We start from the raw sequence: 19,146 nt of genomic DNA, 5'->3' as shown, positions 1-19,146 counted from the left end.
TCGAAATATTTTGCAAATTCACTCAAATATTATTCTCAAGCAATGATTTGGACGGGTTATTGCTGCCATTGATCCTAAGATCAAAATTTAAACTTACATCGTATGCATAGTTTCAATAAGGTGTATTACATGGAATCCGCTATTGTTTTGTGGTATGGTAACACGTTATGCTCACATACAACAAAATTCATCAAGGACATTGGTAGTAGGTCAGTCTAAGTTGTTGTTTTATAATGGTTACTGGCTTGCCAAAACTAATGTTATAATGTCTAACCCGTTCATGCCGATTCGATTCGTCTTAAAAGTATTCATCAGTAACGCTTGCTATAAAAAATTCAAGCTAGTGTTTATCTTGCACATCATTTAGATAGACAACTAGTTTATTTTGCATAAAAACCTGCAAGACAAAGTTAACAGAGAAGTTAAAAACCTGCAAGGAAATATACAAATGAGAATAGATTAATAAATAAGTAAGAATATAAGAATACAAAATAAGTAAATAAACCTCTTAAATAGTTTTTTTTTAAAGTGTATAATTTTGTAATTTTGAATAATTTTAAATGTTAACCCCATCTGACAAAAAATGTCTGAAGTTCTGGTGTTTTCTAGATTTGTTTTTTTTTTATCAGTGTCTCTCATAATTTATTAAAGTTTGTACTATGTTTTAGGACAGTATGATATTCTGTTTTATTTTTTTATAAATGCACCCACAATCCTATCCATAATGTAACTTTCACTTAATATGTCTTATGGTCTATAGTATTTTAATTTTTACATGGTGTTGATAGGCAATTGGTCATTGAGATAGACTAATATAATGTAACTTTGGCTAAAAGTGAAATAGAGAAACATATTGTTTCTTCAGATTTTATTCCATACACTGTTAGGTATCAATTTGAGCATATGAATGCTTTCAATTCCAGAGATTTTATAAATTTGACAGATTGGTATTTAATTTGGTTCCCTTAAAAAAAACAATACATCTTTGTCTGGAAACAAATAACACACGATATTGGCCCCTCAGGAGACAAGCAATTCCTATTTAAAAATTTAAAACGTCGTGCATATTCCCAGACAATATTCATTTAAGATTAATGTTAAACAAATCATATACCATGTGAAATTATAAATCGTCATCCTTAAGATTAATTTGTATCTCAAGTTTCAAATTATGACATAGGCTACGTGCAAAATACCACATAAAAATTAATTAGTCTTATTGACATTGATATGATAAACTTTAAAATAAATTATGGACGACGATTCCTTTATTAAACTGTCTGTATTATGATAACGTTTTACTTTGAGAAACTTTGTTTTCGAAGAAAAAAAATGTTGCTATCCTTTCCTTTGATGTGTTTATGCTTTGGATTTTATTATTTCATTAGAAACTTTCTATTTGAAATTTTCCTTGGAGTTCAGAATTTTTGTGATATTATATTGTGGTATAATTTATTTCCTGTATATCATTAGAAAATGTAGTACATTCTCTAATCTGTTCGTCTGTCTGCCTGTATTTAACTCTTTTCGTATAATAGTCAGTATTTCCTTGATAAAAAAGCTAAACAATACCAGAAATATGAGCAGTTTTTCTGAATATTTTGGAGCCTATTATAGTGTCAGAATATTTATTGAACGATTTTGCCTTAAAGGCAATCCTTATAAAGTGATCGAGTAATAACAAGTAATAATGAATTCGAAATAAATCACGTTAAATGTTTTAGCATTTACCTAGTTTTTTTTTCAGGTGAATACTCTTCAATGACTCTTTACATAACCTTACCAATAGGGTAAATACTGCTTTTCAAAAACATTCGACATTAACGGAACAAAATATATATCGATAATGTCAACCACCAAGTGTATATGGCTAGTGATGTCCATCTATGTTTGCTTTATAATTAATATTATTGAATTTTTTATTAATGTTTACTAACAAAAGATGCATAACCCACAAATTTTGGAACATTTTGTCTGTATTAGTTTCGTTTATGTTTTTTTATTACATATATGAAAAAAAAAGACAAGAGATTAAACTAACAACAACTGACACCGTACGGCCTTCAAAAATAGACAGTGTCAAAACCTCAAAGTCAGCTATAAAAGAACTAAACATATCAAATGTAAAACAGTTCAAACACGAAAACTAACGGTCTCTTTGAGTATAATAAAATAACAAAAAAAACAAATATATAATACAACAACAAACGACAACATCTGAATTGTAGGCTCCTGACTTTGGACAGTCACACAAATACAGAATGTGGCGCAGCAACTATGACAGCAGGATCCAAACCGTTCCTGTAACCTTTGACAGTGGTGTAACAGTGCAAGATAAGAACGAACATACGTTAGAAAAAGGTTTAAGTCATGCATAATTCATTTGATTTTTTGGAGTTAATATTTGACGTCCATTTTTACTGAGCCAGTACACTTGTTTGTTTGGGGGACCTACTGAAGCCTATCTTCAAGATTTTGACACTCTATTGAATATCATGTCGTAGCTGTGTGCTGTTTCCTGCTAATAATGTTGGTTCTTGTCTCTTTGACATATTCCCCATATCCTTTCTCACTATTAACACTTCTACAACATATTAACTTACAACAACGATTACAACGCTGTGATGCATACTGTTATGTTGTCTTTTTTTTAACAAAGAACATATTATTAACAATAGATATAAGACGATGCAGTATGAATGAAACAACTCTCCATCCAAAACACAGTTTGTAAAAGTAAACCATTATAGAATTAAATATGCACTTCAAAACGAATCATTGGCTGACACCGCACAGTAAGCTATATAACAGCCCAAAAATGATTAGTTTAAAACAAGTCAAACAGGAAAACCAACGGTCTAATCTATATATATATATATAAAAAAAGAGCAACATTCATAAAAAAAACCGACAACCATTGCAAATCACTCTCCTGACTTATAAAAAAAATGCAAATAAATTAATCGCTTTTAAACGTTTCAACTTTAACCCTTACCCGAAAGAACATAAAAAGACACACTATATAATATAAATTGAAATGGCAAAACTCATTTAAAAGACATATGACAATAAAAAAGTGAGGATACACTGAACGAATACATTTGATCTATGACACAATATAAATACAAAACAAAAAAGTAAGGGGTAAAATCCTCAACTATTTCTTAAAGTATTTCATCACCTTGAACAAAATGTCGCCATATAACGATGTTAACCTTTCAATCCCATGTTCAAGGAGTAAAAGACGAAGATATAAAATAAAACAGTAAGCACGACATTTGTGTGTGTTTTTTTTTTTTTTGTCCAATATGTTCTCCAATTTATTTGTGTTGTATTCCTGTAATGCTATGATGTCATTTTAATGTGATATTTAACATAGTCATTGGAGCGGGAGGTTTAACAAGCCACAAAACCAGGTTCAACCCACCATTTTGTCTTTCAAAAATATGTCCTGTACCAAGTCAGGAATATGGCCATTGTTATATTATAGCTCGTTTCTGTGTGTGTTCCATTTTAACGTTATGTTTCTGTTGTGTCGTTTGTTTCCTCTTATATCACAGCGTGAATTCAAATTACCATAAGACGTGTTACGGTACTTTGCTATCCAAATTCATATATCTAGTTTTGATGTTATATTTGTTATTCTCATTGGAATTTGCCTAATGCTTAGTTTGTTTCTGTGTGTGTTACATTTTATTGTTGTGTCGTTGTTCTCTTATATTCAATGCGCTTCTCTCAGTTTTAGTTTGTAACCCGGAGTTGTTTATTTTCTATCAATTCGTAAGTTTCGAACAGCAGTCTACTACCGCCTTTTATTGCTGTGATTTATGTTATGGGGTGTAAACTATTAATGAATATTTAAGCCACCTAATTGCAACCTTTGTGTTTATTTGCAATCAACCGGAAATTCGAAACCATTTTCTTGAAATAAACACAATACACAAATACTGGAATTTCCTGCTACAAGTAATCAAATGGTTAGCTAAAGTATCTGAGACAATACTCTGGAGAAATTATACGAATAATTATCTGGAAGATGATTAAATGGTTTACTGAAATTGTGCCATTATTTTTCTGTACATTCCCTAATGAACTATAAGGCCTTTAGTAAATGGTTCACCATTGTTGAGATTTAACGATCATGTTTGTTAGTTATTCATATTTACAAATCTTTTATGAAAATGAATATGCGTGGTAATGATAATAAAACATTGGACCATAACTCACTGTCCCTGGTTGGTTTTCTCTACGTGTTTCGGGGTTCAGACACTTTGTTATTTTGGCATTTTGTTATTGAAATATTCATCTCTTTCTTAAAGGATTCAGCATATTTACTTTGAAGACATTCTAAATTTTGAAAACGAAAACGATCACATTCTAAATACACAGAAATATTTTTTTCCATATTCAAAACCTGATATAATTCTTTGATTGACATAAGTTATCTAATTAGTACCAAATTGTGTGATTTTGCAAGGCACAACTTTAATATTTGACGAATTCCTAAGCATTATTTCTAAGGATGTTTAATTAGCATCGTGTTAGGTAAAGTGTAAATCTTCACTTTAAGCTCTCGTTACGAAACAAATATGCAACCAAACAGTTAGAATATGTCTGGATTACGTTAAGAAAGATGTTGGATTCTCCTAACTACATTTGTTCCAAGTGTTTGGTCTGATCTTACACTCAAGCTAACCCTTATTAACGAAACTTATTACGTTAGTCTTTATTTGATAGGTGGATGAATCGGGACGGTGGGATTACTCCCTGTTGACACATTTCTATGTCATGACAATGCTGACGGGCATTGTTTCACTGAAATTTATATTAAACGTTCGCTTATCCATTACAATAAAAAAACATAGTATGCTGCTTTCAAAAAAGAGATCCTTATTCATCCTCAATTCAAACACTCTATTACACCTATCAACATATTGACCGATGAATTGTTCAATTGACTTGCTGGTATTTATCGCCGCTTGGATCTAATAGCTATCAATTTAAAGATAAAACCCTATTTCTGGAGAAACTCACTTCTGTAATTTACTTTGTTCCCTTAAGATGACGTTGTTAGTCGTACATATCAACTTAAAGTTTATTTTTAAGATATCTTGCGCCCTATGCCTAATTAATGGAATATGTAATGCTTAAGCTTGTATACAAGTCAGTTGAATCTATACTGCTTAAGAAAGAGATCGAATGCATTGAGTTTCAACTCCTTTGAAACCACAAAGTTGGAGATATTTGTCATATGATGTTTTGTCTTTGAAACATTTTTATTCACAGAAATGCCAAAATGATATCCAAATTCGGAGACCGTTATCGATCCGTGTCTTATAGGTTTTCGCGCTTGCTCAGTCGACATACTGTTGACACCATCCAAGTGAAAGTAAGAAGAAAGGAACGTGCCTAAGTGATTCCCTCCCGTTTTATTTATTAATATAGATAAAGATCCCTCTCCACCTTTTTATATATATATATATATATATATATATAAACACTTGTCTAATCCTACTGCAATTTTCCCGCGCATCTTTTATTTGTATAATGAAGTTGAACATAGAGTTTGAACCATTAAATACTTTACATAAATAAAACATGTTAAAGGATTTTTTACAATCAACTCCATTTTTGTAGTTTTCATAGAGAGCAAGGTTTTCTATCGACTAGTTAATTAGAGGCCAACACAGCATACATAATATCATCTTCTTATCTTAAATGAATCAAACACTTTTATTTTGCTTTTACATGTAGTGGTTGTTACCTTGATACGTTGAAGCATTTCGGGTTATATGAATACGAATTAATAATTGTCATTCTTTATAAATGTCCTTTGATATTGAAAAAAATATTTTATACCATTTGCCTCATTTACGTTTAACACTAGTAACATAAAACATTAAGAATAGTTGTGTAATTAAAGTTTATGTGAATATCATAATAAGTAAACTATTAATGAAACGACCTTTGGGAATTAATGTAGCTTCAAATGTTTTAGCGGTATATTAGCTGCTATAATGCGACATTGTTAATCTTATTATCAAGAGCCACGTTTCATAGACGCAACGTTATAACACCTTTATTCCAGTCTAGTAATTTCATTGCGACATAATCCTGTTCTATCGGTATATAAATATATATGTGCTGAAACCTTTATTTTATAGAACTTTTTATCAAGCCAAATTTTATGAGATTGCTATAATAGACATTCATTTTTAGAGTAATTACTGTGTATAAATCATGGTATTTCCAGATGCAATACAACAGAAGAAAGATCTAACTTGATTGTAAAGTGATTTTGACCAACAGTACACTTTAGATTTACTAGACACTGTTTCTGAAAACTAGTACCGTGTAAACAAAATATTCGACATTAGTCATTATTTTAATGTAAACTTTCATACACATTGAGATTTTCTATTTTTAATTTGCTCCATGATAGTATAGTATAGAAAAATTTTAAGCGGAATATGATCGAAAAACATTATTGTTGAATCAATCTAAAGAAAATTGTAAAGTTGTAACGTTTTCTTTTTGTTTTGTTTCTAATACCTGTATACTAAAAAACATATGTTTCTGACAAACAATGGATTTTTTTTTATCGACCTTGACTGGCTATTTACATGCATCTTTAGTATTTATTCTTCATGTGAAACAACACAAAATATCAGCAAATAATGGTTTAACTTAGATTTTAAGATCAAAGGTCAAAATTTTAATTAAGAATTGATGATTTTTGTGTTTTAATGTCCCAGTTGCTATTTTGCTATTATAAATTGTTTGTTAGCATGGGCATATAGCTACCTTTAAAAATGTCTATCACAATTTTTGTAAAAAATCTTTGTAAATAAAAAGAAAAAGAAATCATCAAAGATACAAATCCAACCTCTTCATTGACGATCGAGTAAACAAGAAATACATTCTAAACTTTGAATGGCCATGCACGGACATGCTTGATTATGGCTATTATGTCAAAATAATCCACTTGCACGAAGATGGCGCCACAAAAGTATCTTTGCGCCGTTAGTTGACATTAAAATGTTTATTTCAGCTTGTTTGTGTTTCATAGACCTGGAGACTATTGTAACTATATATATTTCATTTCTTTCAAAAATCAACAGACAAATGGAAACACATGGTTAAGCATTTAATAACCTTGTTATTTATCCAAACCTTCTTTATCTGTTAATTGTACTAAATAGACGAACATGACATCGATACTGACCTCTATATATATCCAATAGACTAATAGTATTAATCTTATCATCTGGTCTCCAAAATTAAATAACATTACGATAATTAAATAAAACGTCAATTAATTTTGTTAAATCGATTTCCATTGAGTTCACAAAATTAAAATAACATTTTTTATCATAAAAATGTCTGTTAATGAATGTTATATTTAAACCTCCTTTGAGAAAGAAGTAATTCCAATTTAATAAATGGATCAAGCTGATTAACGTCATTGCAAAATATTGGTTACATGATTGATATTGGACCGATCAGAAATATAGCCGATGTTCTAAGTGATACACACTTTAAACATGAAAAGGGGATATTACCAATTACTATTGGATTCCTACGCGACAGATCAACATGGTATAAAAATGTTAAACGATTACAATACACTTATATGCTTCAAAAGTTCCTTACTATCTAAGAAAATCCATCAGTATACAAAATAGAACCTTTATACAAAAACAAGCACTCTTTATAAAACTTAAACGTGGAACGTTACGGAAACGCTTATGGACAACAATAATGCCGAAACAAACTTACTATTTTTAAAATTGTTTTGGAAAATACATGCTATGTATATTAATCATAAACCTACTGGTCCGTGACCAGGATTGTCGTCCCTTGATTTTCGTTTGTCCACAAATATAGTCCCTAGTGTTGACCATGGGTTACTTGCGATTAATTTGTATAACCCTTCCAACTTATTTCGCCATGTTTGATGCCTCAAATTGCAAGTAAGGGGTGAAATTACACTGTAAAAAAAATTGAGTCCAGAATTTTAAAGGAAAGTAGTGATTTGGTCCAGTTAAAAAAGGTTAAAAATTAGCACTTCGGAAGCTGTCAAAAGATTTCAAGACGTCCTAAAAATAAAATAGTCATTATTTTGAATTAGAGCCGATCAAGTTTTCTATAATTTCGATATAATTTGACCCAAAAGTAGTACTAGTACAACACACTGTAAAAATTCCATTGAGAAAGCGCAGGTGGGACTTTTTTACTTTTTCATTGATCTTCTAAAGGAAATGCACTAGGAAATAATTGTGGTCTCGGACCTACTTTAACTTGTTAGCTAAACCTCCCACTCGAAATAAGGGTGTTTATGGATTCGTTATACATATATAATTGGAATTTTAACCTAAAACAGGCGCATTTGAAACATTACAAGAATGTATATCCAGCAGCGAAACTGTGTAAACATATATCACGGACAAGCAAACACAATGAATGTTGCCAACAATAATGTCTTCGTAATTGATTACCAATTTACGAAACGCGCGTCTGGCGTACTAAATTGTAATCCTGGTACCTTTGATAACTATTTACACCGTTGGGTCGATGCCACTGCTGGTGGACGTTTCTTCCTCGAGGGTATCCCAGCCCAGTAGTCAACACTTCGGTGTTGACATGAATATCAATAATGTGGTCATTTGTATGAATTTCCTGTTTACAAAACTTTGAATTTTTCGAAAAACTAAGGATTTTCTTATTCCAGGCATAGATTACCTTAGCCGTATTTGGCACACCTGTTTGGAATTTTGAATCCTCAATGCTCTTCAACTTTGTACTTGTTTGGCTTCATAAATATTTTGATTTGAGCGTCACTGATGAGTCTTATGTAGACGAAATGCGCGTCTGGCGTACTAAATTATAACCCTGGTACCTTTGATAACTATTCACACCACTGGGTCAATGCATAGAGAAACTTACATAACTTTTCTTCCAATAGATTACAAATAGCATTGAAAAATACATACCTGAGTTAACACAATGAAAACATCATTTACCTTTGTTTCATAAAGGTCATCTTGAACACCTCACATCGGAAACACTAAATGTATTATTAGTTATCAAAGGTACCAGGCTTATGATTTGATAACGACAGACGCGCGTTTCATTATAATAATCATTTTAATGCAACAAAATTGGTAACGTTCATTTTGATTGGATAACCTCGCTTATTTACATGTCATCAATTGACAATTGCAGCAAGCGCAGACGGCATATATGACAGATTTTAAATAAATGTTTTACATGTTTTCTGTCAGTTTCTTTAGAATGGAGATAACAATATTTTATTTTAAGCTCGGCGTCATCAATTGTGTATTTGATGGTCACAAATACCCGTATACTGTCTCTGCTTACATGTCGCCATTAAACTTAGTTTGCGACCATCAAATCCCCAATTGATGCCGTCAGAGCTTCAAATACAATACATGTATCCCCTAAGTAACGCTCGGATCAAAATAGTAAGAAGACAAACAAGTATAAAGGGGAAGAGCATTCAGCATCCAAAATTCCAAAGCAGTCAAATACGGCTAAGGTAATATATGCCTGCGATACGAAAATCCTTAATTTGTAGAATCAATTATACTTTGCAAACAGCGACGTTATGAAAATCACCAATTCATTTATATCCATGTCAACATCGAAGTGCTGACTACTGGGCTGATGATAACCTTTTGGACAAAACGTCAACCAGTAGTGGCATCTACAAAGTATTGTTAAAAGTAATGAAAGGCTTATAATTTGATACGCCGAACGCGTATGCACACACAACCAGTACGGTAAACGTTAAGAGCAACAAGTAAAGTATATAGAATATTTCATAAACACTTAATTACATTATGAATATTTTGTGAAGTTGATACTGCATATATTTTACTAGATCTTGTTAAAAGGAAAAGGTGAACCATTCTTTCTAAAAACCATGTCTCATTATGTTTTTGGCCACGACACCGATTAGATTGTTAACAGTCATATTAGCATTTGCAATCAATTGTTTTTTGGATAAGATTAGAAATGTTTACTACATATGCGTGCGCAATTACGGTATGGCTTCTCATGTGATGCCAATTTCAATTACATAGTTACAATTGTCTTTTTGATCATCAATATGATACTGAGATGACTGACGTTGTCAAAAGCGTAGCATATGAGACAGGCAAAACCATTTTCTTCTTTACATTTGATGAAGGAAGGATAAATGCTGAAAATTTAGCATATGTCGATTATTGATGTAACGCATTTTTTAACATACCTTATATCTGAAACGGTCTGCTGTTGTCTTTTTTCAATCCTCTATTTCTAACTCTTAAAACAAGACAAATACAATGCACTTTAATAATTGTCAGCAGCAAAGTTAAAAAATACAAATATATCATACCTAAGTCAACCTGAATTTATATATCTATAGCTATTTTACATCAAATTGACCATATACAACCATAGACTAGACAAATATTGATCATACTTTCTCATAAGATATGGCAGCCATGTTCGTTTCTCTAACGAACAGAACAAAAACAATGTCTATAAATACAATTTGAGAGGCATCTGCTTTATGTATGTGCAGAGCTATCAAATCACGTTCAAGTTAAAATATTAATTGCAGTCAGGAATGCATCTAATAGCAAATTGGTTGATTACACTTATTTCATAATATCGTATTGACTTCAACTCTAACATTTACAGCTTGACAAATCATTTTATAAATTGTTGTTTCTCATGGTTTTTTTTGTGTCCTGTCAATATGACTGACTCCGCAATATATGTAGACAAAGCACGTGTCTAGTGTACACAATTATAAGACTGGTACATTTTTTAAATTGATTTTCCTTAAAATAAACTTATACTAAATAAGACCATTAGTTTTCTTGTTTGAATTGTGTTGCATATGTCATTTTGGGCCTTTTATAGCTGAATATGAGGTAACGGCTTTGCTCATTGTTAAAGGTCTTATGGTGGTTTATAATTGTTAATGTCATTTGGGCGCCAATTGTAGATATCATACATTATTTTTATATATATATATTTTTTAAATGAACACTTGAAAACTAAAGACAAAATGCAATTAATAGGAACGATTGTAAAAAATTCAAATTGTTTTCTCGTTGTTATGTAGTGATTTGTGGGAGAAGACTTTATAAGTTTGATTAACTTGTGTCTCATACCTTTTGCACATTTACGCAAATAAAATATGTTTAAACTAATTTATCAGGCGAGTTGTAAATAATGAAATCTCATTAGTTGTCCAAGAATGTGATTTATCTATAAACCTGTAGTGTGATAAACCATCAATGTCGTCTGCTTGTCATAAATACTTTGTTCTAGGAAGAAATTATGACAGAGCTTGATGAAACGCTTTTGTGTATATGACTGTTTACTGTTCTAATCATCTATGGACAGTACCGGAGATAATGAAAAAAGTCGGCGGCCTTATATAATATACCAATTAAATGTCAAACAGATGTCTGCTAAATCAAATCCTTTTGACATGCGCCTTAAAGCACTGGTTGTGATATGTTTTGATCAATGTCATATTTGTTATAAGTATTACAAGTATTTACCTTCATTTTGAAATACACCTAAAAACACTGGTAATATTCTAAATCATATATTTTGATTAATGTTATATACGTGATAAATAATTATTTCGTTTGAACTAAATTTGCCTCTTTTTGAAAAACTTTGTTGGTTTTCTGAAAAGGCTGTAGGCACAAAAGTGACATTCGAAACTTATCAGACGAAAATAACATAAAACACCATGAATAGAAAACAACAGACAATGAAAAGACAAACTAAGCCACATAATTCTATACAGGAATACTCACAAGTTGTTTGTATGGGTACGCAGATCATACTCCACAAGTACAACCTGTTGTGATGCTCCAGTTTTAACAGATGTTATAAAAGGATACCATCATATATATTCTTTCAGTTATAATAATTCTAAAGCAGTCGTTCATACGTTTTTCTATTTATTTTATTTATTTTTAAGGATTTCATTTTGTTTAGATTTCCAGTTAATAAACTTTGAATTTTTCGAAAACTAAGGATATTCTTATCCCAGGAATAGGTTACTTTAGACGTATATGGTACAATGTTTTTGAAATTGTGGATCCTCTTATGCTCTTCAACTTTGTACTTGTTTGCCTTGATAACTATTTTGATCTGAACTTCACTGATGAGTCTCATACAAACCAAATGTGCGTTTTCCGTATTAAATTATAATCCTGATACCTTTGATAACAATTCAATTGTTTAAGTTGGATTCTTAAAAACGTATATTAAGAAGACTGCTTGCAACCTTTAAAATTTTGATGACCAACATGTGTTTTGAGTATTTTTTGTATGTCTTACTTTATTGAACGACGTTGGTCATGAGTAGAGATCTTTGGTTCGCTTATCACAATATTTAGCTTTGGATGTTCCTATAACTGTGCGTTTATTTTTTTTCAATTTACAAGTTTCTATCTACATTATGTTATTTATTTTTTGCAGGTGATTGTGTTCCTATAGGATTTTATTCGAAGGTACTGTCAGTTTGGTAACTTGATTTTTCTTCTATCAGAATCACAAAATGTTATTATACATGTCGCCCCCCCCCAAAAAAAACCACACAAAATAGTAACAGAGAGTTATTGCATGAATATTGGGGAATATTGTCCGAAGTAGAAATTTATATTGCACGAGCTTGCAAGTGCAATATATGTTCTACGAGGGACAATATTTCCCAATATTCATGCAATAACCCTTTTATTGTAAATCAATATAATATTTGAAAATAAAACTTGCTTTAAACTAAGATTTTGTCGTTGATGAGGTCATGAATTTTGATTATTTATTGCACTAGTGCAATATTATAATTTATTGCACGCTAACGTTTGGTTACTTTCTGTGAGAAATATTATAGTGAAATTGAGAATGGAAATGGGGAATGTGTCAAAGAGACAACAACCCGACCAAATAAAAAACAACAGCAGAGGGTCACCAACAGGTCTTCAATGTAGCGAGAAATTCCCGCACCCGGAGGCGTCCTTCAGCTGGCCCCTAAACAAATATATACTAGTCCAGTGATAATGAACGCCATACTAATTTCCAAATTGTACACAAGAAACTAAAATTAAAATAGTGGTATGCAAATATATCTGATATGATTATTCTTGTTAGAAACGTTATTAATATTGTAAAGTGCATTATTTAATTTCCTGTATATATTCTAGTTATTCAAATCTCCACTTTCTTGTTAAAATATTTACTAGCAAATTAAGCCAACAGTTTTAATTTTACATTTTTACGAATCTCATTAAAAATGAAAGATAATCATGGGAAGCTATGGTTTTGTACTGAAACCTAGTACTTTAAATAGTGTGTTTGTCCGTCAACAGGAAAACAGCAACCGTTAATTAATTGCGCAACTGCATGCTTTCTTTCTATTAGTTATTTAATACTGACTCAGCAGTGACGGAAACACAATTTGTTATGTGTAATGTTGTTATTCGAACGTGAATGAAATATATATTGGTTTATAAAGTCAAAAATATATGTAATCAAACTTAGTTCGACAACATATAAAACGCTGCAAGTGCTTTTGTGCTTATCGATCAACTATTTATGGTGACTTTCATGTAGCGGAACATTGTAATATGATTCAGTACTTTTGCATAGGCTTTTCCATTTTGAAAAACATATCTGTATTAAACCGATATCATTAACGTGACTAAATTTATGTTGATGAACCATTGTTTTCATTTATGAAACCGATTGCTTTTAAATTGTATAAGAATGTAGATATAGATATATTCTATTAATTTTAGTAATTTCAGGAAATCCAAATTAAAGAGAGAAAACACGAAAAAATAACATTCACATCCAACGCTCCAAGATATACATACATATTTAAGGAATGACTGTAATATTTTTTCTGACTATGAAGAAATAACATAAAAGAATTGGTGAACACTGAATAACGCGCGTAGCGGGTTATTTAACAGTGTGCACCACATTTTTTATGTTGTTTCGAATAGACAGAACAAATATTACAGTCATTTCTTATAATTTAATGCTAAATTCCATTTTAAACCGTAGAAAACCACGCAAAAACGTTGATGACGTCACGGTCACATGACTGAATTATGTCTATGGGCTTATAACAAAATAACGTCAGCCAATCAGAAGACGTGTTACGTCCAAAACTAAATTATACAGATATAAATCGATTATGATACCACATATCGAAGCGCTTGCATACTGATTTTCAAAGCTCATAAACACTTTTGAATGCATACTGATTTTCAAAGCTCATAAACACTTTTGAATGCAAATTAAATAGGTATGATGATCACAACAGAACGATACTACGTGGGTAGATATGAGAAACGCATATTGCTATGATCATATACAACAAAGTCATAGTACGTCACGTCCGGTTGAAGACGAAAAATGTCTGTAAAATACTATTACTTTGAACTTGATACTTGTAAGGATTCTTCCTGCATTTTACTGCCTAAAAAAAACTCAACATATGTCCTGGGTATTTCAAATTTTTTCTTATAATGGGTTACTATAGAATATTGTAGAAGCTTGAGATTGCATTTTTACTACAGATTTCACACATAGATACAATCTGGTCAATTAAAAAAAAAAAACGAGTAAATTTTACATAGACTAATATGAGAAAATGCATGGTAGTTTATCAGCAGTACTTGCTTTAACCGTTTTTGTTTTAATCACATAACTCTTAGTATCACAATGTGGAGTAGGACAATCTAAAAAAAAGCTTCCTTTTGCAGTCTAACATCTTCAACATCATACATGAGTAAAGACACAGATCAAATGCTTCTTCTAGTCAGTTCTAGTAAAAATCTCAACGTGTTATGCGTATTGAAAAAATGCAGTTTGGTTTCAATCTATTCTTCTATGACAATCATATATATGAACGATTATTTTGGATTGCGTATTCTTTCTATTTTTTTTATTTACCATTTCTTCTTTATTTAATTCAGTTATTTATACACATATGACTTATAACGCGTGGGAAGATACATGGTCAATTTTCTTGTCATTATTAGAAACTACATGTTGATTTTTAGAGGTCGTTAAATAACTTCCCACCGTTATATTGCTGTTATAATGAGTAATATAGCGCTACTCACTTGATTAATATTCTTTTTTGCTTTCATTCACATGTTTCCTTCCGTTTATTTTCTTGTAACTTTTGCATGTCCGTTTTGTCGTGGTCTTGTCTATTGTTAGAGATATTGTTATATTTATAAATTAAATGTTTACGAAATTTTGAATTTTTTTAAATACTAAGTTTTTCTACCTCAGGCATAGATTACCTTAGCTGTATTTGTCAACACTTTTAGGAATTTTGGATCTCAATGCTCTTCATCTTCGTACTTTATTTGGCTTTTTTAAACTTTTTTTTTATTCGAGCGTCACTGATGAGTTTTTTGTAGAACGCGCGTCTGGCGTATATATAAAATGTAGTCCTAGTATCTATGATGAGTTTATTTATATGTTCTGTTAAGTAAATTTTTTACTTAAAATAATTATGTAACAAGATTATCAATTACACTGCCTGATGCCTTTATCTGATTGTATATGGATAGGATTAGCTGATGCTATCAGATACTGTTATGGACAGAATCCTTAGAACTGATAATATTATGCGGTTATGAGATTAACGTTTTTCTGCGGTATTATCCATCCGGTCTTATCTTGGCAACACTTATTGGATTTTTCTCTTGAAGTTACTTAGCTTATTGTATTTGTCCATGACACTTATCGGTCATCTTGTTATAACAGTTAAAAAAACATTACCCTGATGATAAATCATATCTTCAGATGGTCAGTGTGTATATTCTTTGGGTTTGTTTTTGTCTGTTTGTTTTTGTTCATTGATTATGTATGAAAAAAGTAAAATCACATACAATCACAAAAATACTAGACTCAGAGGAAAATAAAATCGGAAAGTCTCTAATCTCAATGCAAAATCAAATGAAAAAAACAACATAAAAAACGAATGGACATAAACTGTCGTAACCCTGACCTGGTACAGGCATTTTTAAAAAAAGAAAAGGGCTGATTAGACCTGGTTTTATAGCGCAAATCCACCCACTTTGTACGAAAGTCTCATTAAATTCCGTTATATTAATAACGATGCGTGAACTAAACAGACATAACAAATAAAATAGTCAAAATGGGTACATCATTCATCACCATGTAACAATTTTACAAAAAAGCATCTTTCAAATAAAAACACATTCATTGCTTTGCGTGTCTGACTTGCATGCATTGGTTCAATAACTAAATTTTCAATATCACTTTTAAAACAGTCTATTGAACTGAGGACAGGGGACTCTTAAAATATTTACTTTTATTGTGTATATTAATGATCTTCTTGTTATCTTTTATTTTCATTTTGTTATGTTGTGTCACAACTACAAATATGTAGTTTTATGACAATAAACAAATAAAGATTTTGAATTTATATATATAAAAAAAAAGTAGTTTTCACCAGTCACTTATTTCATTTGACTTTAAAGGCCATGCAAAGATATGAGTTGTTTACGAAAGTTAAAAAAAAAAAACCAAATAACGTACTAGATGCTATCTTGAGGATTATTTTCCACTTAAAGAAGTCAATACTTTTGCGATTTCGTTGTAGTAGGAAGGTAATGTACGTCTTTAATCTCGTTATTTCTATCATTTTGTCAAATTATGTTCGTCTGGTCTTAAATGATATGATCTAACTATCACTTTTGCTCGAAAGCTGACTTAATATTATTATATGGTCCTCTTCTAAAGAAATCTATTAAATCTATTTTGGGATGGTAATCCTTACTTCCGGTTTCGACTACAACGAGGCTGGTGACAATAAACGAAGCCTAAATAATACTTAATGAGGCTTTAATTTTGTTATGGTGGACCATCATAGAAAAACCAAAACACATATAACTCAGGTTTGGTTCTTCTAAATTACATTAGAAAAAGACAGCTATTAATATGATTTTAACCTTTCTGCAGGGGACGATTTTCGACGTTTGAACAAATAAGTATAGTTTTACCACGAATGCTGGTGACTACAAATGAAGCCTAAATAACACTTAATGAGGCGTTAATTTTGTTATGATGGACCATCATCGAAAAACCGAAACACATATAACTCAGGTTTAGTTTTTCTAAACGACATTAGAATAAGACAGACATTTAGTTAAAAGTAATACAGACGACTAATTTCAATCTTTTAGAAAAAAAACAAAACATGTATAGCTTTACAACGAGTTCTGAAGAGTATTTACATTTTTGTACTATTGAAGACTATATGTTCAAATCTACAAGATTAATTTACTGTTCTTTCAATATGATTCTATGTTATTACTTTTTTAAAGAGCTTTATATAGTAATTGTTTGCCAGTTTTAAGTGCGATTAAAACGCCCGAAGAATAATGTGTCTTAAACGTTTATGGTGCTTCTTCTGCTGGCTAAATAATATATGTAAATGTGTAATTACTGCCACAAAGGCAAAAATATAATGTAATCATTAAGTTGATATTTCTGAAAACATGATTGAAAAATATTTGCATAGCTGCATGGTTAGTATGTATATTACATATACTAATTCTATTTGGAAATTCATATTTATTCATGTTATTTAAATAACGTTCATTCATTAAAGGGAAAAATACGTAATTCCTGTATTACCACATAAAATCAGTCGATGACCTCAAAGAGGAAAGTTATAAAAGGAGCAATGTCGCAGGTTTTATCCTTTTACTTGAATCAAATTTCCTAACGCTTAAAAAATGTTCCTTGAGACATTTTTTCATTTTTTTTTTATTTTGTTCAGAATCTTTTATCACTCTTTGAAAGGATGAAGATTTATTTCATTTTGAAACATTTATTAGCAGAAAGATTAAAAAAAAAATTATAGCTCCCTCTCTGTGAAAGTATAGTGATGCTTTATTTTCTTATGTCAACACTTCATGTTTTTATAATAATCAATTCTAATATCAATAATTTGTGATTTTATTCATGTAAGGAATACTATGACACGCCGCTTTTTATCATTATTGCGATCATCTTTGAGACATTTGCTCAGAGTAAATATAGTGTAACGCAAACTACAAAATGTAAGTTATAGTTGTACAATTGAGTGGTCTTCTTTGCTAGTTAATTTTAAGAAAATACTGGGGCATTATGCATCTTTAGGTTGTACGGCCTTTGTGTTCTTCCTACTTTTTCCGTTGCTTACACATGATTTTTTTAGGTAATTACTATCGAAACAATGGTTTGAATTTTGGTTCTCAATGCTCTTCAACTTCCTACTTTATTTGGCCTTTTTAACTTTTTTGGATTCGAGCGCCACTGATGAGTCTTTTGTAGACGAAACATGCGTCTGGCGTAGTTACTAAATTTAGTCCTGGTACCTATGATGAGTTTATTTGAATTGCGTTTTCCCTTTCTTATTTCGTACCAGCAATGCTTGTTTTACAAATCATGTTTCTATACTAACGATACATATCAAAACAATACGTTGCTGAAAAAGAAAAAGAAATTCTGTTCTTATACAACTATTCTTTTCATTCATGAAATCATTCTTTAGGAGAAAACCATGCATTACATTACCAACTAAACTTGCATTCATTTTTCTAATATCAAGATAGACTAATATACTTGAAATTGATATAATATTATTGAAAAACCTGTTTTTTTTTTTTATTTTTACGTGAATTTATTTCAATGCTTTTCGTATTTGTATGATCGATCATTCTGTCAAAATGACCTTCAAGAAATGCATATAACACAAGACGAACTAACTAAGGAATATATAAAGAACAAAATATGTTTTATTATATCACTTTTTTACCCTTCTTTTATTGTGACAATAATCGTGCAGCGTTCACACCACCTATATTTATCTTGATAAATCTGATATGAACCTGCCGTCGATATGTCATAAAAATCCTTTCATTTTATGTACGGTCTTGTTAAAATGACATATCATATTTATTGATCGGTTGACCACAAGAGTTTATTATTTGAATTCCTCAAGCTAATGTTAGCCTTCCAAAATCAGTAGAAACATTTAACTTTGTTAGAAACTCCAAATCCTGATGTTCG

This window comes from Mytilus galloprovincialis, chromosome 7 (genome assembly GCF_965363235.1).
Source record: "Mytilus galloprovincialis chromosome 7, xbMytGall1.hap1.1, whole genome shotgun sequence".
NCBI classification, from domain to species: Eukaryota; Metazoa; Mollusca; class Bivalvia; order Mytilida; family Mytilidae; genus Mytilus; species Mytilus galloprovincialis.
Note: the sequence above shows the minus strand (reverse complement) of the source record.